The sequence below is a fragment of the Trachypithecus francoisi genome, unplaced genomic scaffold, assembly GCF_009764315.1.
Source record: "Trachypithecus francoisi isolate TF-2019V2 unplaced genomic scaffold, Tfra_2.0 Lachesis_group4, whole genome shotgun sequence".
Taxonomy (NCBI): Eukaryota; Metazoa; Chordata; class Mammalia; order Primates; family Cercopithecidae; genus Trachypithecus; species Trachypithecus francoisi.
The window spans coordinates 20,644,906-20,653,318 of NW_022681469.1; the positions used below are offsets into that span (position 1 = coordinate 20,644,906).

The 8,413-nt window shown below is 47.1% G+C and overlaps 1 pseudogene across 1 annotated transcript; it reads right to left on the reverse strand.

Annotated features, from left to right (window-relative positions):
• Positions 1 to 1,441: 1,441 nt before the first annotated feature.
• On the reverse strand, positions 1,442 to 4,888 carry LOC117072499 (annotated as a pseudogene). Its single transcript, XR_004432815.1, has 2 exons — positions 3,458 to 4,888; positions 1,442 to 3,125 (listed from the first exon to the last, which is right to left on the reverse strand). The product of XR_004432815.1 is annotated as a multidrug and toxin extrusion protein 1-like (transcript).
• Between the last annotated feature and the right edge of the window lie 3,525 nt (positions 4,889 to 8,413).

Consider the following 8,413-nt stretch of genomic DNA (forward strand, 5'->3'; position numbering starts at 1 on the left):
AGTGGCTCACACCTGTAATTCCAGCACTTTGGGAAGCTAAAGCAGGAGGATGGCTAGAGCCCTGGAGTTTGAGATCAGCCTGGACAACAAAGTGAGACCCTGTCTCCATTAAAAAAAAAAAAAAAAAAAGGCCAGGCGCGGTGGCTCAAGCCTGTAATCCCAGCACTTTGGGAGGCCGAGATGGGCGGATCACGAGGTCAGGAGATTGAGACCATCCTGGCTAACACGGTGAAACCCCGTCTCTACTAAAAAATACAAAAAAACTAGCCGGGCGAGGTGGTGGGCACCTGTAGTCTCAGCTACTCGGGAGGCTGAGGCAGGAGAATGGTGTAAACCCGGGAGGCAGAGCTTGCAGTGAGCTGAGATCCAGCCACTGCACTCTAGCCTGGGCGACAGAGCGAGACTCCGTCTCAAAAAAAAAAAAAAAAAAGTCGGCCGGGCGCCGTGGCTCACACCTGTAATCCCCACACTTTTGGAGGCTGAGGTGGGTGGATAACCCGAGGTCAGGAGTTCGAGACCAGCCTGACCAACATGGTGAATCCCCGTCTTTACTAAAAATACAAAAATTATCTGGACGTGTTGGTGGGTGCCTGTAATCCTAGCTACTTGGGAGGCTGAGGCAGGAGAATTGCTTGAGCCCAGGAGGTGGAGGTTGCAGTGAGCCAAGATCATGCCACAGCACTCCAGCCTGACCAAGAGTGAAGCTCCATCTCAAAAAATAAATACACAAAAATAAATAAAATTTTTTTTTTTTTTTGAGACGGAGTCTCGCTCTTTCACCCAGGCTGGAGTGCAGTGGCGCTATCTCCACTCACTGCAAGCTCCGCCTCCCATGTTCACGCCATTCTCCTGCCTCAGCCTCCTGTGTAGCTGGGACTACAGGCGTCCGCCACCGCACCCGGCTAGTTTTTAAATTTTTTATTTTTATTTTTTTTTATTTTTTATTTATTTATTTATTTATTTTTTGAGACGGAGTCTCGCTCTGTCGCCCAGGCTGGAGTGCAGTGGCCAGATCTCAGCTCACTGCAAGCTCCGCCTCCCGGGTTCACGCCATTCTCCTGCCTCAGCCTCCCGAGTAGCTGGGACTACAGGCGCCCGCCACCGCACCCGGCTAGTTTTTTGTATTTTTTTAGTAGAGACGGGGTTTCACTGTGTTAGCCAGGATGGTCTCAATCTCCTGACCTCGTGATCCGCCCGTCTCGGCCTCCCAAAGTGCTGGGATTACAGGCTTGAGCCACCGCGCCCGGCCGTTTTTAAATTTTTTTAGTAGAGACGGGGTTTCACCATGTTAGCCAGGATGGTCTCGATCTCCTGACCTCGTGATCCGCCCATCTCGGCCTCCCAAAGTGCTGGGATTACAGGCTTGAGCCACCGCGCCCGGCCTATAAATAAATTTTTTAAAAGTCACATGACACTTCTTTTCTTTCTTTCTTTCTTTTTTTTTTCTATTTAATGTTTTATTTGGGAAGAAAGAATTGCAGTTCAGGGCATCCATGTAGACCAGGTGGTCCTCGGTATGTCAGAACAACACAGAGAAGGCTGGAGGTTTTATCAAAAGAAATGTCAGTATAGCTCTTTGAGAAAATTTATTGGCACTGGGAAGGGTCCTGGGAGCTGGCAAGCTACAACTGGTGAGCAACTGGGCAGGCAAAATTATTCCTAGAGCTTCAGCAAGTTATCTCAGCAGTTATGGATAAAGCTGGCTTCAGCTTACAGCAGGCAGTTTCACCAGCTGGATGTGCAGAGAATTACTAGATTAATGTTATGTGCCTGGGGTGCTTTTATCCCTGGCTTCTTGACTTTTAATTGGGTGTGGTAAGAATGACTTAATTTGGTGTCATCCACTTTCACAGCACTGAGCATACTTAGTATGTACTGAGGCTTGCTGAATTATCAGTGTGTACCCCACTCCAGGAAGGTTAATGATGTAGGGTTACTACTTAGGCTAAGACCTTTATTAAAATTTTGTCCTCTGGCCAGGCGTGGTGGCTGACACCTATAATCCCAACACTTCTGGAGGGCAAGGTGGAAGGATCGCTTGATCCCAGGAATTCAAGACCAGCCTGGGAAACAAAGGTAGACCCCACTCTACAAAAAATAAAAAATTAGCTAGGCGTGGTGGTACATGCCTGTGGTCTCAGCTACTCAGGAGGCTGAGATGCAAGGATCACTTGAGCCCAGGAGGTTGAAGCTGCAGCAGGTCACGCACACAACCCTACCAGGAATTATCAGTCCTTGTTTGGATTTCCACAGCTCCAAAGATTTCCCGACTGTTTTTCAGTGCCCACAGTGCCTAGATCTAGACCTCACATGAAGATTAACAAATGCCAGCTGGGCATGGTGGCACATCCCTGAAGTCTCAGCTACTCTGGTGGTTGACACAGGAGGATTGCTTGAAGCCCAGGAGTTTGAGGCTGCAGTAAGCTATGATCGCACCACTGTACTCCAGCCTGCATGACAGAGCAAGACTTCCATCTATTAAAAAAAAAGGAAACAGAAACAAATACCATTTGCCCAGTGAATAGTAATCTTAGGCTCAAGGAAAGATATACTGTAAAATATATTTTACATAATTCAGGCAGTATGAATTCTTAAGCACTGAGTTTATGGGTTTGTGTCTAAAAAGATAGCAAAGCCATTGGCCAATGCAGTCAGCACATTGGTCCTTGGTTCAGATAGTGGTGAATTATATTACTCACGTCATCTTTCAGACAGTGTCTGGGGCCACAATATAGCTTTTAACCTTAGTTTCTTTTTCTTTTTTTAGAGAAATGTATCTTTGCATTCCCAACCCTCAGAATCCATGGGCACAACTGAATGACATTAACTCAAAGTAAATTGTCACTGGTGGGCCTGTGAATTGTGTGTAAGCTCAAAAGCATCACTTGACCTGACTTTCTTTCCTGCCACGTCACTGAATTCTGACATAGAATCTCACTAAAATCCCCACCAGCAAGATTAAGAAGGCCCCCAGGAGCAGAAGCCCTCGCGGCAGTACCAGCTGTGTCCTGGACAACTTAGCACTGTCCTATGGATGTTCCGGCAAAGGTTCTTCTTGGCGCATGTGCTGATCCAACTGAGTCTCGCCTGTCTTTCCAACATCGTTCATTAAAATTCCTTCATGGGCCGGGCGCGGTGGCTCAAGCCTGTAATCCCAGCACTTTGGGAGGCCGAGACGGGCGGATCACGAGGTCAGGAGATCGAGACCATCCTGGCTAACACAGTGAAACCCCGTCTCTACTAAAAATACAAAAAAACTAGCCGGGCGAGGTGGCGGGCGCCTGTAGTCCCAGCTACTCGGGAGGCTGAGGCAGGAGAATGGTGTAAACCCGGGAGGCGGAGCTTGCAGTGAGCTGAGATCCGGCCACTGCACTCCAGTCCGGGCGACAGAGCGAGACTCCGCCTCAAAAAAAAAAAAAAATAAAATAAAATAAAATAAAATAAAATTCCTTCATGGTTTTCAGGGCACCCTGGGTGAAATGGGTCCTGAGGGAGGGTGGAATTCCCACTCCGAGCCACGTCTGCTTTCAAATTGGTGTACCTGAGCCTGCTGACACGCTTTTTTCCAATATAGCTGAATAATAAAGCCTAGAAAACACACAGCTTGAAAGACTGTACAGATGATGATCCCTGACCACAGACCCATCACTCCAAGTTTGGTTGCAAACATCAGCGTGATCCCGATGGGGAGGCCAACCACGTAGTACCCAACGGTATTCACAATGGCTCCAACCTTCTGATTTCCACTCCCCCTCAGAACGCCACCGCTCGTGCAAGCAAGGGCTTCAAAGAGGTGGGAAACAGCATAAATTGGAACCACCTGAGCCACCAGATTAATGATGTCTTGGTCGGTAGTGAAAATGTACCCCACATGATCCTTACAGCTTAACAGCAGGACACTGAAGGCTACAGCAAAGAGCACTGTGAATGGTGGAGGACTTCCGTGCCTGCTCCATGTCTCCAGCACCCAGAGCGTTTCCTACCCGGACACTGGCAGCCACACTGAGGCCTGCAGGGACCATGTACACAACGATGGCCAGTTCATACACGATGGACTGAGCGCCCAGCTCCACCATGCCAAGGATGCCCCTGAGGAAGCTCCCGACCTCATAGGCCCACCACTCCATGCATAGCATAAGCATGCTGGGGACGCCCAGGCGGAGGAAGGTGGCCCAGTCCTGCAGGCACTCGAGGGACCAACCTCCCCATGTAGCTTGACGTAGTTTTTTCCCAAGGATGTAGAAAAAGGGAGTAGAGCCAGGGTGTACTGGGAAATCAAATTTGCCACTGCGGAGCCTATCACCCCAAGATGCAGCTGATAGAGAAACAGATAGTTGGTGAGGGCATTGACGAGGTTGGCTGCAACTCCAGTTACGATCTGGGGCAGTAGAATTCCCTGGTTGAGCAAATATTTAACTTGTAGCATATAAAGAAAGGTTGCAGGAAAAGCCAGAATGAAAATCGTGACATAGGTCTGGGTGTTGAGAAACAGCGCCCAGCAGGGGAAGCAGCAGAGGAGCAGAATGAGCCCACTCCGCTGTAGGATCACGCCCACGTGCTTCAGGTTCTGGCTCCCCTACCTCTGGGAGATGAGGGTGTCGCAAGCAGAAGATAAGCTGAATCCCACTGAGACACCAGTGACATTGATAACCGCGATCGCCAGCATGACTGCGTCCAGCTCCAGCTTGCCCAGGTGGCCACAGAACACGGAGCTTATGAAGCTGATCAGGAACACCATCAACTGAACCAAGAACGCCGGGCCTGCCAGGACCAAGAGCGCCCGCAGCTCCTCTCCGAAGGCGGACAGCCACAGGCAGCGCCACCCACGCAGCTCAAGGGTGGCCTCCGGGCCTCCGCGCACGGGCGCAGGCTCCTCAGGATCCTCCATGTGACTGGCGCACTGTGGCAGGGTAGCGCGGAGGCAGGCAGTGGAGACCGGGCAGCTCAGCCCGCTCTGCAGTCCCCATCCCGGCCGCCCGCCCAGAGCCCCGACACTTCTTACATAAAAAATTTAAAATAGTCAAACTCATAGAAGCAGACAGTGAAACGGTGGTTGCCAGGGGCTGGAGTGAGAAGCGGTGGAAACAGGAAGATATCAGTTAAAGGGGTACAAAGTTTTGATTATACAAGATTCTGTACAGCATCGTGCTTATAGTTACCAATACAGGTGTACCTTATTTTATTGTGCCTTGCTTTATTGAACTTTGCTTGTAATTGTGGTTTTTACAGATTGAAATTCTGTGGAAACCTATGTCAAGCAAGTGTATCAGTACCACTTTTCCAGCAGCATGTGCTTACTTTGTTTCTCTGGGTCACATTTTGGTAATTCTCACAATATTTCGAACTTTTTCATAATTATTGTATGTGTTATGGTGACCTATGATCTTTGATGTTACTATAGGAATTATTTTGAGGCACCACAAAGACAGCAAACTTAAATGATAAATATTGTATGTGTTCTGTCTGCTCCAACGACTGGCTGATGCCCCATCTTGCTCCATCTCCTTAGGCTTCCCTATTCCCTGAGATACAACAGTATTGAAAAGATGCCAATTAGGCCAGGCACAGTGGCCCCCTCCTGTAATTCCAGCACTTTGGGAGGTCAAGGCAGGTGGATCACGAGGTCAGGAGATCGAGACCATCCTAACACAGTGAAACCCCGTCTCTATTAAAAATACAAAAAATTAGCCTGGCGTGGTGGCGGGTGCCTGTAATTCCAGCTACTGGGGAGGCTGAGGAAGGAGAATGACGTGAACCTAGGAGGCGGAGGTTGCAGTGAGCCAAGATTGCGCCACTGCACTCCAGCCTGGGTGACAGAGTGAGACTCCGTCTCAAAAAAAAAAAAAAAAAAGAAAAGAAGAGAGGCCAATTAATAATCTTACAATGGCCTCTTTGTGTTCAAGTAAAAGGAAGAGTCATACATCTCTTATTTTAAATCAAAAGCTAGAAATCATTAAACTTAGTGAGGAAGGGATGTTGAAGCTGACATAGGCAGAAAGCGAGGCCTCTTGTGCCAAACACTTGGCCACGTTGTGAATGTAGAGGAAACGTTATTGAAAGAAATTAAAAATTCTACTCCAGTGAACACATAAATGATTAGAAAGTACAGCAGGCTTATTGCTGATGTGGTGAAAGTCTGAGTAGATAGAAGATCAAACCTGCCACCCTTAAGCCAAAGCCCAATCCAGAAGAAGGCCCTACCTGTCTTCAATCCCATGAAGGCTGAGAGAGATGGAGAAGCTTCTGGGGAAAAGTTAGAAGCTGGCAAGGTTGGTTTATGAAGCTTAAGAAACGAAGCCAATCTCCACAAAATAAAAGTGCAAGGTGAAGCAGCAGGTTCTGATGTAGGTGCTGCAGCAAGTTTTCCAGAAGATCTAGCTAAGATATCTGATGAAGGTGGCTACACTAAACAACAGACTTTCAAGGTAGATAGCACAGCCTTCTATTGGAAGAAGATGCCAGCTAGGACTTTCATAGCTAGAGGGGAGAAGTCAATGCCTGGCTTCAAAGCTTCAAAGGAGAGGCTTGCTCTCTTGTTAGGGACTAATATAGCTAGTGACTTTAAGTTAAAGTCAATGCTCAGTGACCATTCTGAAAATGCTAGGGCCCTTAAGATTTATGCTAATTCTACTCTGCCTGTGCTCTGTACATGAAACAACAAAGCCTGGACGACTGCACACCTGTTGACCTCATGGTTTACTGACTATTTTAAGTCCACGACTGAGACCTACTGCTCAGAAAAAAAAAGCTTCCTTTCAAAATCTGACTGCTCATTGACAGTGTACCTAGCCATCCAAGAGCTCTGATGGAGATGTACAAGATTTATGTTTTTATGCCTGCAACACAACACCACAATATTCATTCTGTAACCCAAGGATCGAGGAGTTATTTTGAGGTTTTTTTTTTTTTTTTTTTTTGAGATGGAGTCTCACTGTGTTGCTCAGACTGGAGTGCAGTGGCACAATCTTGACTCACTGCAACCTCCATCTCCTAAGTTCAAGTGATTCTCCTGCCTCAGCCTGCAGAGTAGCTAGGATTAGAGGCATGCACCACCATGCCCAGGTAATTTTTGTTTTTTTAATAGAAATAGGATTTCACACTGTTGGCTAGGCTGTTTCAGACTCCTGACCTCAAGTGATCTGCCTGTCTCAGACTCCCAAAGTGCTGGTATTACAGGTGTGAGCCATATACCTGGCCTATGTTGAGGCTTTTAAGTCTTACTATTTAAAAAATGGTTATATCTGGCTATAGGTGTCATAGATAGTGATTCCTCTGATGGATCTGGGCAAAGTCAATTGAAAACCTTCTGGAAAGAATTCACCATTCTAGATGGCATTAATAACATTTGTGATTCATGGGAGGAGATCAGAAGGAAAAAGTTGATGCCAACCCTCACAGATGACTCGGGGAGGTTCAAGACTTCAGTGGAGTATGTCAGTGTAGATGAGGTTGGAAATAGTAAGAGAAATAAATTAGAAGTGGAGGCTGAAGATGTGAGAGAATTGCTGCAGTCTCATGATCAAACTTGAAAGGATGAGGAATTGGTTCTTATGGATAAGCAAAAATGTAGTTTCTTGAGATGGAAACTACTCTTGGCGAAGATCCTGTGGACATTGTTGAAATGACATCAAAGGATTTAGAATATTACATTACCCTAGTTGATAAAGCAATGGCAAAGTATGAGAGGAATGCCTCTAATTTGGAAGGAAGTTCTACTGTGGATAAAATGTTATCAAATATCACTGCATATTGCAGAGAAGTGTTTTGTGAAAGGAAGTCAACTGATGCTGCAAACTTCATTGTTCTTATTTTAAGGAATTGCCATAGCCAACCACAACCTTCAGCAACCACCACCCTGATCAGTCAGCAGCCATCAACATCAAGGCAAGACCCTCCACCACCAACAAGGTTAGGACTGGCTGAAGGTTTAGATGATAGTTAGCATGCTTTAGCAATGAAGCATTTTTAGGTCGGGCATGGTGGCTCATGCCTGCAACCCCGGTCCTTTGGGAGGCTAAGGAGGATGGATTGTTTGAGCTCAGGAATTCAAAGCCAGCCTGGGTAACATGACAAAACTCCTTGTCTACGAAAACCACAAAAATTAGCAGGGCATGGTGATGTGCACTTGCAATCCCCACTACTAGGAGGCTGAGGGGGGAGGATTGCTCAGCTGCAGTGAGCTGAAATCAAGCTTTGAGCCCAGGAGTTCTAGACCAGCCTGGGCAACACGGTGAAACCCTATCTCTACAAAAAATTAGCTGGACATGATGATGTGCCTGTAAGATCACGTGAGCCTGAGACGCAGAGGTTGTAGTGAACCGAGATTGTGCCACTGCACTCCACCCTGAGCCACAGAGTGAGACCCTGTCTAAAACAAGAGTAAAATTAAAATATGTACATTGTTTTAGACATA